General features: G+C 43.2%; 5 non-coding genes across 5 annotated transcripts in view; 1 reads left to right on the top strand and 4 right to left on the bottom strand.

Moving 5' to 3' along the window:
- The window catches only part of trnai-aau (transfer RNA isoleucine (anticodon AAU)), a 74-nt gene extending 31 nt beyond the window's left edge, over nucleotides 1–43 (bottom strand). The window contains exon 1 of the tRNA in view: nucleotides 1–43. This exon is cut by the window's left edge and continues 31 nt beyond it. This is a non-coding gene — a tRNA (tRNA-Ile).
- A 559-nt stretch (nucleotides 44–602) lies between these two features.
- trnag-gcc (transfer RNA glycine (anticodon GCC)) lies at nucleotides 603–673 on the bottom strand. Its single transcript has one exon. It is a non-coding gene; the product is annotated as a tRNA-Gly (tRNA).
- Nucleotides 674–886: 213 nt separating this feature from the next.
- Nucleotides 887–968, bottom strand: trnas-aga (transfer RNA serine (anticodon AGA)). Its single transcript has one exon. It is a non-coding gene; the product is annotated as a tRNA-Ser (tRNA).
- Nucleotides 969–5,071: 4,103 nt separating this feature from the next.
- On the bottom strand, nucleotides 5,072–5,208 carry LOC138229511 (U4 spliceosomal RNA). The gene has a single exon (XR_011185922.1). It is a non-coding gene; the product is annotated as a U4 spliceosomal RNA (small nuclear RNA).
- Nucleotides 5,209–8,666: 3,458 nt separating this feature from the next.
- Nucleotides 8,667–8,740, top strand: trnat-agu (transfer RNA threonine (anticodon AGU)). The gene has a single exon. It is a non-coding gene; the product is annotated as a tRNA-Thr (tRNA).
- The last annotated feature ends 5,542 nt before the right edge of the window (nucleotides 8,741–14,282 follow it).

The raw sequence follows: 14,282 nt of genomic DNA, 5'->3' as shown, positions 1-14,282 counted from the left end.
GGCGTTATTAGCACCACGCTCGAACCAACTGAGCTAACCGGCCTCACAACAGTGCTCCTCTCTGTGCTGCAAAAAATCGAACTCAGGGAATTTCTTTTGTCCTCCTTTGAATAGAAAGCCGTGTAATTCAGTGTACGGGCTTTCTCGTGCAGTTTCATGGTTCTTGTAACCCAAATCCTACACTGGCCTGAAGTGCCCCCCCATTTCACAGCATTTTTCAGCTGATTTAAAATGTACCTAAAGGAGAAGCATTATTGAAGACCATCAATGACCAAGAGCTTTTGTCAAAGGTTTTGGTGGTCATTTTGAATGACCACAGAGCGCTGTGACCTCGGTTTTACATCTCATCCAAAAGACAGCGCCCTTTTACAACACAGCATCTCCGTCACTATACTGGGGCATTGGGACCCGCACAGACCTCAGGGTGAGCGCCCCACCGCCGGCACCATTAACACCGCTTCCAGCTGGAAGCTTTGTTTTCCCCTGTAGCTCACCCTCATCCGGGTACTGACCTGGCTCACACCTGCTTAGCTTCAGTGGGTTTTTTGAGTTGCGAGTTGCAAGGGGATGCAAGTGATGGAGCCGCTCGCTGCAAAAGCCACTGCATTGGCCGGGAATCGAACCCGAGCCTCCCGCGTGGCAGGCGAGAATTCTACCACTGAACCACCAATGCTCAGTGCCTGGGTCTTCAAAAAAGACGCTTTTTTGGTGCTCTGTGGAAAACGCGTAGACATCTGCTTCCAGCTGCAAAATGCCATTCGCGGACGCTGAAGAACTTATTTCCAAGGCAGCGGGTACAAGCGATTGGGCGTTTTAAAACCACCAGGAACAGCAAAGAGGCGCGCTTCTTTGCTTGCGCCGAAACACACCGACTGGAGGCGGACAACGTAGTCGGCAGGATTCGAACCTGCGCGGGGAGACCCCAATGGATTTCTAGTCCATCGCCTTAACCACTCGGCCACGACTACAGCAAGCCCCACCGCCGCTGCGTTCTTGCTACAATCTTACCTGGATCGCGAGGCGCCGGCGGAAGCCTATTTCAAAGTCGTTCTCCGTTTCAAAAAAACATTTCCAAAATACAAGCCTTGCAGACAGACACGCCTCAGAGGACTTAAGGGTGGCTTCATGTCGGAATGATAAAGTCTCCCCGTCCGGACATGAAAATGCCACTTTGTTACACACAAAAAAAGAATCAACAACAGAGAAATGCCCACAAGCATTTGAAAAGCCGCACCACGTCGCACTTGAAATAGCTCTTACATTAGTGGTAGACGCAGGAATCGCCTTTTTATTTACGCTCTTACCAACGCGATGGAAAGCAAAACAAAGCAAAGCAGAGCAAAACAAAACGAACAAACGAAAACCCTCACGTCCCGCACTCGCATATAACGCCGTTACGTGCCCAAGCGGTATTGTACGTCATCGTAGCACTGCACCCCGGGGCGTACGGTATATGGGAACAAGCACACGCCATGAATCGCCTCGAATCACTCCCTACAGCTGTAAGGCGCCTTGAAGCGTGCACCCCCAACGTTCTTCTTTGCGCATCTGTGAAAGGTAAACTCTTGAGCAAACTCTGAACCAGCTCTAAGGAAACTAATCCGATTAGACGTTACTTTGACTCATCCTTTAAGGGACCCTTGTTAATTGGAGAAATCAATGATTTCGAATGAATTCTGTATGCGTTAAAAGACAGCTATACACAGAAAACATGCAGGACACTGCTCATGATGTTTCCCGAGCCGAAACACAGTGCGTTTTTCCAAGCCATCTGACAAACCGCCCACTGAAAACTGCAGCAGATCGTGTAAAGGCGTTCAACTTTGTAACTACTGCACGCACAGGAAGCAGAATAAATTCCTCTTTTCAAACTGTCAAAGGTTTGCTGCAGGACATCGCACAATCTCTTTTGAACGGGGACAAACGATTTCTTATGGGGCGCAGTAAGTACAGACGTTTATAAAGCTCCACTCATGCCGACGATGCAGCATGAAGAAGCGCAACCTAACGTTTGACAGACAAAAGCCGGGCGCCGCTACGAGCAATATGAAATCAAACTGACAGCACACGGCGTTTCGCGCTGACTCAAAAGTGATCTCGACAGACGATGTTCTCTGCATAACGCTGAAAGAGCTAAAGAGCGTTTCTGTTGAGACGTAACCCATTGGGCAAAAGACGTATAATATACGTCTATTAAACGCATATCTTAGACGTCTAAATGTGGTCTACAATTCGTCTAGAATGAAATTCTAATATACGTCTAAAGTTAAACGTCAATTATACGTCTATATTTAGACGTTCATTATACATAAATGGTTGGAGTTCTATTATACGGATAAATTTAGAGGACTATTATACATATATGGTTGGAGTTCCGGATAACTTTAGAGGTCTATTATACGTATATGGTTAGAGGTCTATTATACGTATAACTTTAGAGGTCTATTATACGTATATGGTTAGAGGTCTATTATACGGATAACATTAGAGGTCTATTATACGTATATGGGTAGAGGTCTATTATACATCAAAGATAGATTTTATAGGTGTAGAAACAAGTAAAACAAGCCAATGATTAGGTTTAGAAATGTATTCTGAAAATACACATTCACACCTGAAACATATGTTTTTCAAATTATACATTGTATACAATCAATCAACAATCAACATATGGGCAATAATCATAAAAACACAACTAGTCTTAAACTTCAGCTACAAATTCTGGTAACATGGCAATATACAGTATAGTAATGACAAACACAAAACTAATTACATTAACACACTAACTCAAAACCACATTTTGATTCAAATATACATTTTAAAATGTACAACTTCTATATTTCCAAGAAAAAAAATATTACAATGGAAGTTAAGACGATTTGTGTCCACTATTTGCAAACCCTGTCTAATTGTCCTAACAGTTAGAACCAAAAACCTATTATTTTCAGAGTCCAGATCTCCTGGCCCCCTGCCTTGCATATGCATTCTTCAAGTAACACATTGCGTGCTCCTTTATTTCTTTTTCTGTTAATGTAGGGTGGGACTTCAGCACCGCAGCTAGGAGAAAATTATATAATATTACTTCCCAAATAAATGATGATTAATATCTTCTTTAGTATAATCTAAAAAATGAACGGTTTACTAAGCTCAAAGCTGAAATAAATGTATAAAATTTGGCTTGCATCATAGCAGTTGAGCAATAAAGTCTGTCCTAATTAAAGAGTACCCAAAGTTTGAAAGTACAACATAGAATAAGAATAAGAGAAACGGCAAAACGATTTTGTGTCATCTTCCCCATTCACACTATTTTATGTGCCATTTTTTTGCTTATTCACATACTATTTTAATCAAAATAATATTAAGAAAGATCTGTATGTATTCAGATAGTATTATTATTGTTCATACTTACTCGTCAAAAGAGGATTGCTGAGATATTTTCGGATATACTTCTACGTTTGAAAAACGTGTCCAAAATGGTGACCAACGAATACTAGCAATGCATTGTGGTATATAACCGGAAAATATGCTGGGTTCGATATTTTCTCAACGTATGCGTTTATTAATGTTGTCGATATTATGGTTGAAATTTAACATTGATAATACATCGCTGCTATGTGCCCCCTGCTATGAGCTGATGTGCAATTTTAACGCATGCAATAAGTAAGGATCGGTCACTGTTGTATGGTATTATATATAATGACATTATGGAATAGGATGGGGACAGGCCTGGCATCACGGGGGGAGGGGGGAATGTCGCCCCTTCAGTTTTGGGCAAAAAGTTTTACCTAACTTAATTTGCACCCTAAAAAAATAGTTGTACTTTGTCAATGGTCAGACAACACTAAATGACACGAACAGTCACTCAGTCTGTTTGATGGGCAGGAGGGCTATCCGTCCAGGAACTGCACATATTATTGAGTGTCAACATTACGATCCTGTTTGCTCAGGTGGACCGATTCCTTGCAGTAGTTTATCATTATACTTAAAATCATTATATAACTAGGACTAGTTATAGCAGTCTGTGCTTTCTGTTGGTTTTACAACATTTTTTTCTTAACGATTCAGAACGTCCATGTAGCTGCAAAAATGAACGCTTATGGTACTTTTCGCTCCAGGCAATACAAACCTTGAGAGTGACGAAAAATGTGAAACTGAACTTCATCGCAAATACCAGATTGCTAGTCGTTATCTTCTATCATGAAGCACTAATCAATGGCATAGCTGCGAGATTTCATTTGGGTAGCTGCACCGTACAGTTCCGTTTCAACCGAAATATCACTCCCCCCTCAGAATTTCAGACGCCCCCCTACAGATTTTTCCTCGGGCACCGCGCACTGATGGGGGACTTTTGTCAAGAAAATAAAAATAGAAACTCTATAGGCACTCAAACATTTTACTGTTTTTTTTCAGGCAGGTGGCAAGACCCCCTCAGCAAAACCCTTGTATGCCAAGCTGTGGGCATTGATTCGTCGAATATACGTATATTTACGGCGAAATTACGGCTATACGTATATATACGTCGCCTCGACGTATAATCAACGTCGAATTGCAACCGTAAAATCGACGACATGAATAAACGCATATATAACGTCGAAAACACATCTAACACAGTGCCTGAGGCTTTTTACTGTATGTATCGTGTGTGCCGCAACTAGGAGTATACGGCACTCTGCACAGTGTACGAAGTAAATTATTTTCGCAGTAATTAATTTATTATATTTACTATATTTATTATACACGTGTAAATTAATTGCTGCGAAAATAATTTACTTCGTACACTGTGCAGAGTGCCGTATACTCCTAGTTGCGGCACACACGATACATACAGTAAAAAGCCTCAGGCACTGTGTTAGATGTGTTTTCGACGTTATATATGCGTTTGTTAATGTCGTCAATTTTACGGTTGCAATTCGACGTTGATTATACTTCGAGACGACGTATATATACGTATAGCCGTAATTTCGCCGTAAATATACGTATATTCGACGAATCAATGCCCACTGGGAACAAGCTCGCTTCTTTCTACCATGATGTCACCATGACCAAATCTGTCTTTAAACACCTTGCTCAGTCTCTAACGAGACTGTCAAAAATTGCTTTCGCCGATTGTATTGCAAACCGGCGGAAGCGGGGTATTGGGTTTTCAACTAGCAATAATCCCGCCTCGGCTAAACCTCACAGGCTACGATACTGCCACTGCGCAAAGCTGACGGTTGCCAGGCAACCGCGGGGATCCTATGGAAATCGTTATCAATCGTCTCATGGCATGTCGTTGCTGTAACGCTTCATATTTGTCGTCTTCTTCTAGCTTGAGGTTTTGAAGAATTTCATGACAGACAAGGGCTCCGTTGGGAACAAAGAAACCCGTTGATTCTTTTCAGCAGCAGAAATACAACCCTTTAAATACAAGATGACAGAACAATGACGAAGGGCATGCCGGGAGGAACTCATGCACTACAGAGGAAAGGGGGCGGGCACGTACAATTCACATTCAAGCCACAAGTACTCTTCTCGGATGTTGCACAAACAAATCCTAACGTCCTGAAAGCATTGCAGCATGTTTGTGTCCCACTTCCCGTGGCTGCGGGACGGCTGACACTAACGGACAAACACAATCTGTGGCGTTTAGCGTGACATAGTCTTGCAGGCATCGTGCTGTCTCACTGCAATACTATACCGGTGGAGGAAACAGTCCATCTGGCCATGAAACTCATTTGAACGTCTAGCTACAGCAACTAACAATATCATGATTTATTCAGGATGTGTGGAATCAGCACGTCCCGGAGACAGCTTCCGAAATCGTGAGCATTCTCTGGTGGTAGGGGCGTTCAAGATGGCGCTCAGGTGGGAGGTAAAGTTTAGTGGTTGAGGATTTTTTTTGAGTTTTTCATGACCTGAATGTTAATTTTTGCTTTTTTTGACTACAGAAAAATAAGGACTTAACACTACTTGTTTAAACTTCAGTTATAATTGAAAGAAAAAAAAACGATTTTTTTTAGGTTTAAGAATTTCGATATGAGTAACACTGGGAAAAGAAAAGAGAGTGCTGGGTCTTCGAAGTAGAAGTCTAAGAAACCTCAATCGTATATGTATAGCACTACAAGAAAATTGATGGCAACTAAAGGGAAAAGTGAAGCAGCTGGAGGGGACGTGGAAAGAGTGCTGGAGATGCGCTCGTACGCGAGCGCTCGCAGCCCAAGTGAGACTCAGCTGCCAGAGGAAGAGCCGGAGTCCCTGCCCAGCACACCTGTGAAAACCCCGGCAGCCAAGAGAGGAAGGGGCGACCTGACGCTGGAGGAGCTCCAGACCAACATCTTCAACATGATGGCACAGAGCATGGGTGAGCTGAAGGAAATGATTTGATCTAATACAGTCGCAATCGAAAGTCTTAAAAAGTCCATGGACTGTGTGTTTAAAGAGGTTGAAGACTTAAAGAGTGAAGTAAAAGTTCTTAAACTAGTAAATACCAAACAAGAAAAGCATATTAAAGAACTTGAATTGAAAGTGAACGATGTAGATAGATACCGTCGATGATGGAATTTAAAATTATTTGGAGTTAAAGAGGAACGTGATAAGGACCTTGTTGCAACAGTGAAGGGTATCTGTAAAAGGACCCTGCCGGACCAGGAGGACGTAATATCGGCCATTGACTTTGTTCACAGGCTCGGGAGAGCGAACATGTCTGGGCAAGTGCGCCCCAGATCGATTATAATACAGTTCACCAAGAGGACGGCGAGGGACATGCTGTGGCGAGCGGCGAGGGGGAATGAGTATTTGAATGGGAACAAACTGAGGTTTGCAGAGGACCTGTCTGCTGCGGACAGGAGTACCAGGAACCAGCTCTGGCCCCAGGTTGAAGCTGCCAGAAGAGAGGGGAGGAGAGCCTACTTTGTGGGAGCGAGGGCCTTTGTGGACGGGAAGGAGATTTGCTCCCAGTGACTGCTCAGTTAATGATTATGTTTGGTTATATTTGTTATACCAGTATATACTAGTGTTTCTTTAGTGTTAGTTTGGAATGGTGTAGTTAAGTGTTAAGGACTGTTATAGTTCTGGTTCTTTGAAAAACTCAATAGTTTAGACAGTCTTAGAGTTAGTTATTTGCTTTTGTGTATGTCTTTTTCATGAATGCCAGAGGTACTCGAAATGTTGTTAAAAGAAAAACTGTGTGCTGAGTTTTATTTTTTACAGGAAACGCATGCATGTTGAAACTAAAGTTTATAAATAATTGAGAAATATTAAAGCAAGGAAAATATGATACGTGTAAAATATACAATTTGATCACATAATTACTTAATTACCTCTGGTAGTTAAATGCTTTTTTCTGCTGCGTTTTTTTTCTCTTGTACATGACTCTGATCCTCTTGTTGTATTTGTATTTGTAAATTCTATGTTTAATAAAAAAAAAAAGCATTCTCTGGTGGTGTCCTGCAGGCTTCCTGTGGGTGTGCGTTGGTGGTATAGTGGTGAGCATAGCTGCCTTCCAAGCAGTTGACCTGGGTTCGATTCCCGTTTTCAAATGCTGTCATGAGCCTTGGATTGTGACTAGCAAAGCGAAGCCTTTTGAAAGAGCTAAAGCACTGAAAAACGGAATTGAGGGAGAATCTTACAGGGGATTCTGAGCGGTGTCTGCATACACGCTGTCCGATACGGGTGCTGAAAGCTTGAGCTACTCTCAATGTCATGCTGGCTTTCCCCGGAGTAAATCTGTTACATTGAAAGAATGCAATCTCGCAGGTTCAAAAAGGGACCCTTGTTAATTGGAGAAATCAATGATTTCGAATGAATTCTGTATGCGTTAAAAGACAGCTAGACACAGAAAACATGCAGGACACTGCTCATGATGTTTCCCGAGCCGAAACACAGTGCGTTTTTTCAAGCCATCTGACAAAGCCCGCCCACTGAAAACTGCAGCAGATCGTGTAAAGACGTTCAACTTTGTAACTACTGCATGCACAGGAAGCAGAATAAATTCCTCTTTTCAAACTGTCAAAGGTTTGCTTTACGAACGCCGCAGGACATCGCACAATCTCTTTTGAACAGGGACAAACGATTTCTTATGGGGCGCAGTAAGTACTGTTACTGCTCGATACCGACGTTGGCCTACTATACCATGTTCAGCCACTGCTAGAAAATGTACGGCTCTAGCACCGGAGCAAACAACAGGAGGGCCGACACCGAACAGGCACACGTGTCAGACATGGAGAACGATGAGAATGGGATTCGAACCCATGCCTGCAGAGCACAATGGATTAGCAGTCCATCACCTTAACCACTCAGCCACCTTGTCGACGAAACTGGGCTGTCCGGACATGGGTTGGCGCGCTCCAGATGATCTTTTTCTTTTTTTCCCCACGTACTCGAGGGTCATTTTCCTGTTCCACATGTGATTTCAACATTTTCCTTGGGAGATGTCAAGCCAGCAAGCCACTGCTGTGGTTCAGTGGCCAGTGTGGAGTTCAGTGGCCCTGTTGTACACAGAAAGCACATTGAGCTCCTTGGACATGAAAAGTTCCAGATAAAAGCCATTTGTCATCCTTTCTCTTGGTGTCTATGTTGCTATTGTATGTAAAGGTGGCAACTTGCTCAGCGAGCAGGCGGAGCACACACCGAATGCAGATGTGTCTGAGTGGTGTGTCCAAGTGGCTGCAAAAGGACAACACTCCTGGGGCGCCGTGGCTTAGTTGGTTAAAGCGCCTGCCTAGTAAACAGGAGATCCTGGGTTCGAATCCCAGTGGTGCCTTCTTCGTGTCTTCTCAAACAGAACTGGTCCTTACAGACAACTGCCTATGGCTAGACTTAATTAAATGCAAGTATTCATTTCATGTCTTTAACGTGACTTGTTTCTCTTAAAATGGATGCAACTTGCAAAACATGAAATACAAGCCTTGCTAATCAGCGCTAGCGGCTGGCAAAAAAAAAAAGAAGTCAGCTATTTTTTTTTCTTCAACCTTAACCCTGCTAACGGAGAAGAGTTAAACGACCGAGTCTATGCAGCTTAAACGGTGCGCAAGTTGGGTTCTTAGCTGAAAGGGTGGTAAATCACGCTCACCCCAGTCCTTAATCTTTTAAAGAGGATACAAAATTGAACCTAGTCGCCACATCACATACATCCTGTTAAATGATAAAAAGGTAACATCTATCCTCGCTCCAGAGTAAATCTCACGTTGAGGGCATCTTTTTTTTCACTTTGCCGTGAGTCGGGCTCGGCTGCACAGAGGAGAGAGCAGAGCAATGAGATCACAGGGACAGGGGAGTCACACGCTGGTGGTTTGAATACGCGGAAGATCACTGAGGGATCCACAGTATGTGGACCCTCCGTTTGCCATCAGTCCACACTCCGGACTCTGAATCCTGCCATCCGAGTTAAGATCTCGGCGGAACCTGAGGTGCAGTTCCTTCTTAAAACGTAATCTGGTGAGCATTTCTAGAATCGCACTTGTATAGATGCAGCCTTTAATGTGTTGCTAGGTTAAAATTGATGACTTCTTGTATTTCAGTAGGCAACTGCCCTCTTGATTTTGGATTTAATTTCTTTATTACAGGGGCGCTTTTATGAAGACAGAGTCATGTTCAGGTACTTTGCTTGATGGAGGAAGCTCATTTCGGACTCTGTGATCTGCTCACCTGGAAAGGTCTGCTGTACTACTACAAGAGAGAAGTAGGGTCTGGAAGAAGGGACAATTTTATGATGCTTTGGAAGATAGTTTTTTTTTCTTATACTGAAAATGAAAAGTAGTTGTTTCTATATGGACTCAGTCTTTGGAATTTGTATATTTATACATTTCAGTGAACCCTCAGCCATTCCTTCTGTATTGTAATTCAATTTCTCTTTTAAAATTCCTTCCCCACTTCTAGGACCTGCAGTTGCTGAACTCCACAATGGCTTCTATTGGAAAGTCTGTGACTGAGACCATTATTTATTTAGGAGCAATGAGCAATTCTTATATAAATGCAATAAAATCATTATGCTCAAACTATGAGAGAGAATTTTAAGGATAATTTAAGAAATCAGTCTTAGCTTGTTTCTATACACAGATGGTATTATTTATTTTCAAAGGAAACCCGCGAGGATTCCCCTGGTATGCAAGATGTGCCTGAATACTTTTGATCAGCTTCCTGCTCACTTCAAGAGGGCGTGTATGAAGCACGCCACGGCAGAAGAGATCAGGATGGCCTCTCAACAGGCGAGGGAGGACATGATGAATCACCTGAAGAACGGGGTCATCGTGGATTACCACAGAATAGAGATCAAAGGACACTTTGTGGGCTTGAAATACAAAGAAAATCATGTTCTATGGGACAAGATAAATACAAAACTTAAGCTTTTATTTTAATTAGATTTATTTATAAAGCATAAGCAATCATTTATTACATTAATATATGTGAAAATAACATTTTAGTATCATACGTTTAGTATATTTAGTCCCTAATGCTGAAAGAAATGATCATAGAACATGACATCTAACCTTACCTGCTGTGTTTTTAATCCCTATTGCTCAATGCACGGTGAAAGCATTGCATACATATGTCTGACAATGAGGAATGGGCCCCTGAGACAGTCATTTGCCTGTTTCACAAATGATCGTATTTTACTAGAGATTCTGTTTGGGATTCAGATGTGCATTCGGACAGCAATCCCTTTCAAGAAATGATACGTTCTGGATGAGGTCAAAGGTGCTGGAGCACTGTATTTAGGATGTGTTTGCAGAGACTGTGTGTCTCCTGCTTCAACGCAGTGAGAAATAGATGTGCTCCTGTAATTCATTGGTACATGCCCAGGGCAGTAAGCAGTCTGAGGATTTATTTCCAGACGGCATAGAGCAGTGAAGCAGTGAAGTAGTGCAACACACTGGATCATTATATTATTAGAATCTATTCTACTTAAATTATTACATTATACACAATTTGAGTTCATTTTAAAAAGTAAAAGGTAATGAAAGGAATGCATTTTCGTAAGAAAGATAATACCGATATGCATGTGATAATCTTCCTTATATCATGTAGTGCGTCATTTGGACACTTTGTGGGATTGAAATACAAAGAAAATCATGTTCTATGGTACAAGATAAATACAAAACTTAAGCTTTTATTTTAATTAGATTTGTTTATAAAGCATAAGCAATCATTTATTATATTAATATATGTGTGTAGCGGCGAGGCTTATTAATAAGGCAGAATTAAGTGTTCTGAGCCTTCCCAAATGAGGCCCCATTTCTCTGTTCATCTCTGTGGTGCAGCCACAGAGAGACTATTCATGCAGGGTGATTTAAGGTCCTAGGACAGCTCCCAAAGGGGGATGCACTTAGCTAAGCCTGGCTATCATGATCAATGGTCATCCATTGGCGCCTATCTGTCTAGGGAGTGCCAGTTGGACATCTGGACTGCATTACTAAGTGTCAGGACTAAGTGACTCATATCTCACCTTGATCAATCAATCAGGGACTGGTAGGGCCGAGTAACCCACGTGGGACTCTGATTCCCATGGAACTTTCAGCCAATCAATGAGCTGAAGTTCCTCCAGGTAAAAACAGGCAACACAGAGAGCCTGTGAGATTCAGTAAGATTCAGAAGGGAGGATTCAGAGGATTCTGTGGACAATTCTAAAGGGAATTCAAAGGAGAATTCCAGGGCAGGGCGGCCCAGGAGCAGAAGGCTCCCAAGGGCAGGACATTCTCGCAGCGCGCCTCCTGACCATCCTGAGACTCAGCCCGGACAACCACGGAACGGCCAGTGTGTCCGAGTGCCAGAACTTTCCTTTGTTCTAAGAGTCTAGAGCGGAGGTTGCCAGAGAATAACCAGAGGATCCACCCGAGGTTAGCACCAGCAGCAGGCCTCGTGAACAGGTCGGAACTGTGGACAGCTGAATCACTATTCAGAACTAGCTCTTCATCAGAAACGAACCGGTCCTCTTCCTGACTTGCTCGGACCCACAGTCATCTTTTCTCCTGTGCACAAACTTTGCTAGTTAAAGCCAACACTAACTAGCCGGTCAGTGAGCATCAGCAGCGCAGCGTCGCAAGCCGCACAGCACAGCCTGGCACGGAGCCAGAGAGCGCGGATTGGACAGCAACAGCCTGCAACTGTTTCTTTGTGCCCGCAGGAAGATCTGAATCCCCAAAGATTGGATGAGTATTCAACTTCAATGCATTACAGCTCGAGAATTCAATTGTTATCCCAACCAGTTGATATCAATTTAATTCCTAAGAGTTATGTACTTGTTTGAGTATCTAATGTAGAAGTTATAACCAAGTTCATTAACGAAACGGTCTTAATGAATGATATACTGAACGTATGTCCTCTTGATATGTGTAACACTTCGTAACTGACTGAATGTATATCTTTTGTATTCTGATAACCCTCTCGATAAGATCTGTTAGGTTTACATGCATATTTTATGTATTAATAAATGTATCCTCGTGTATTAGTACCTGTGTGTGCGCGTTGTTTGAGTTATGTCGCATGGTTGGATTCTAAAGCCATCAAAAGAATCAACTTTGTGATTTACTGCTACAATTAATAATTGTCTCAGTAAATGCCCAAACCCTACAGAACTGGTGCCTTCAGAGAGCCACTACATTTAATTTTGCTATGGCAACATTACATATTTGGCGTCCCTGAGCCGGTTTTCTTACATTATTTGGCGTCCCTGGGTGGGCGTGGCAAGACTGAAATGAGTCAACCAAGCGGAATAATTCAATATAAAACGCCGCTGGTTTCATACACAACAATACGGTGTGCTGAAAGCCGAAAGAAAAAAAAGTTCCCCTTGCTCTTTAAGCAGTGCTTGATTGTTTTGTGATCTTTTGCGATCTACCGGGTTGATTGCATACTTGATCTTGTGGTTTTCTGTGGTAAAACTGTGATTTCGTACTTAAAAGTAATACTCTTTAAGTTTAACGATGGTTGCTAAAAGGTCTGAATTCGAGTCGCTATTAAGCACTCTCTCTAGCAGCGACAGGTCTGACCACGATCTCTTCCATATCTCCGTCAGCGGAGAAGCTAGAAGGATAAATCTCCATTCTCTGAGAGAGCTAGCGAAGGACATAGAGAGATTTGACCCCGCAGTGTCAGAGAATAATATCGAGAGTTATATTCAGGACCTCAGGTATACCCTGCAGTATCTGCCAAACACCACAGAACAGGAGAAAGTGTTTCTGGTCAGGAAAACTACCAGCAGAGCTGTACATGAGTGGATGGCTAGGCAGATGAAAGAAGTCTGTAATGATTTTGAGAAGCTTTGTCAAGCACTTATTGAAGAATACAGTGCGTTTATTGACCCGACTGCTGCGATAGCCGCCGCTCTTAACATTAAGCACGAGAGAGCAGAGTCCCCTCGCGAATATTACGAGAGACTTAGACGAACTTATTTTGCAGGGCGAAATGATGAGGGTTGCGAAGAGAACACACATTTCAAGGGTTTATTCATTGCGAATCTCCACCCGTCAGTCAGAAAGATGATCTTAATGCATACAGATTCGTGCAGAAAGCCTGGGAGTATGATGTCCAAAGTCGCTCTGAGCAAAAAGCTGTTAAAGTGACTGTGTTTGCCGTCAGAGCCAGCAGGGTTATCTCCCCCCTGCTCGAAGGAGCACAGGCTCCTGAGCTGGCTAAGCCCCGTTCCAAAGCATGCACACAGGACCGCACCCAGCGTCCTAAGTGCCATGAGAACACCGGGGGAGGGAAAGGGCTAGATAAAGCTGAACAAAAGGATTCAGTAGCCGCCCGCCTGGCCAGGCTTGAACAAGCTTTATTAGGACAGGGACAACCGCTCCCCAAGGCTGCCGGAAGCGTGAATGAGCTGATACTCTCCACTGGAGGAGGCGGAGACCCACCCCCTCTCCCTCCCTCAGTCTATCTGATTGAGCGGAAGGGTTCCTGCCTGGATGAATTCAGCCACTCCCAAGTCAGTGCTGACTCCACCCCTGAAGTCACAGAGCAGGCAGTAAAACACAGAGGAAAAGCAAGTAGCTTTTACCTCAAGGCTGCCATGGGAGATGTCTTACACAGTGAGACACTGATTGACACTGAGGTTGAAAGGTGTTTGATGTCACACGGCAAGCTCAAACGGGTTGAAAAAGAAAAGGGCATGCGACTCAGAGAGGAACCTTTGGTGGATCACCAGAAAGGCAAAGTGTGGAAACAGGTCAAGGCTCCTAAGCCTTCTGTACAGAAGGAAAGGGGGGCCAAGAGGCAGACTGTGCTCACACAGTGCCCACCGAACACAGAAGCCTATGTGGAGATTCCTTCTGTTCCCTCTGGACAAGAAATAAAAATATTTCCTT

This window comes from Lepisosteus oculatus, unplaced genomic scaffold, assembly GCF_040954835.1.
Source record: "Lepisosteus oculatus isolate fLepOcu1 unplaced genomic scaffold, fLepOcu1.hap2 HAP2_SCAFFOLD_45, whole genome shotgun sequence".
In the NCBI taxonomy this organism is placed as follows: Eukaryota; Metazoa; Chordata; class Actinopteri; order Semionotiformes; family Lepisosteidae; genus Lepisosteus; species Lepisosteus oculatus.
Note: the sequence above shows the minus strand (reverse complement) of the source record. Positions and strands in the feature narration are given on the sequence as shown.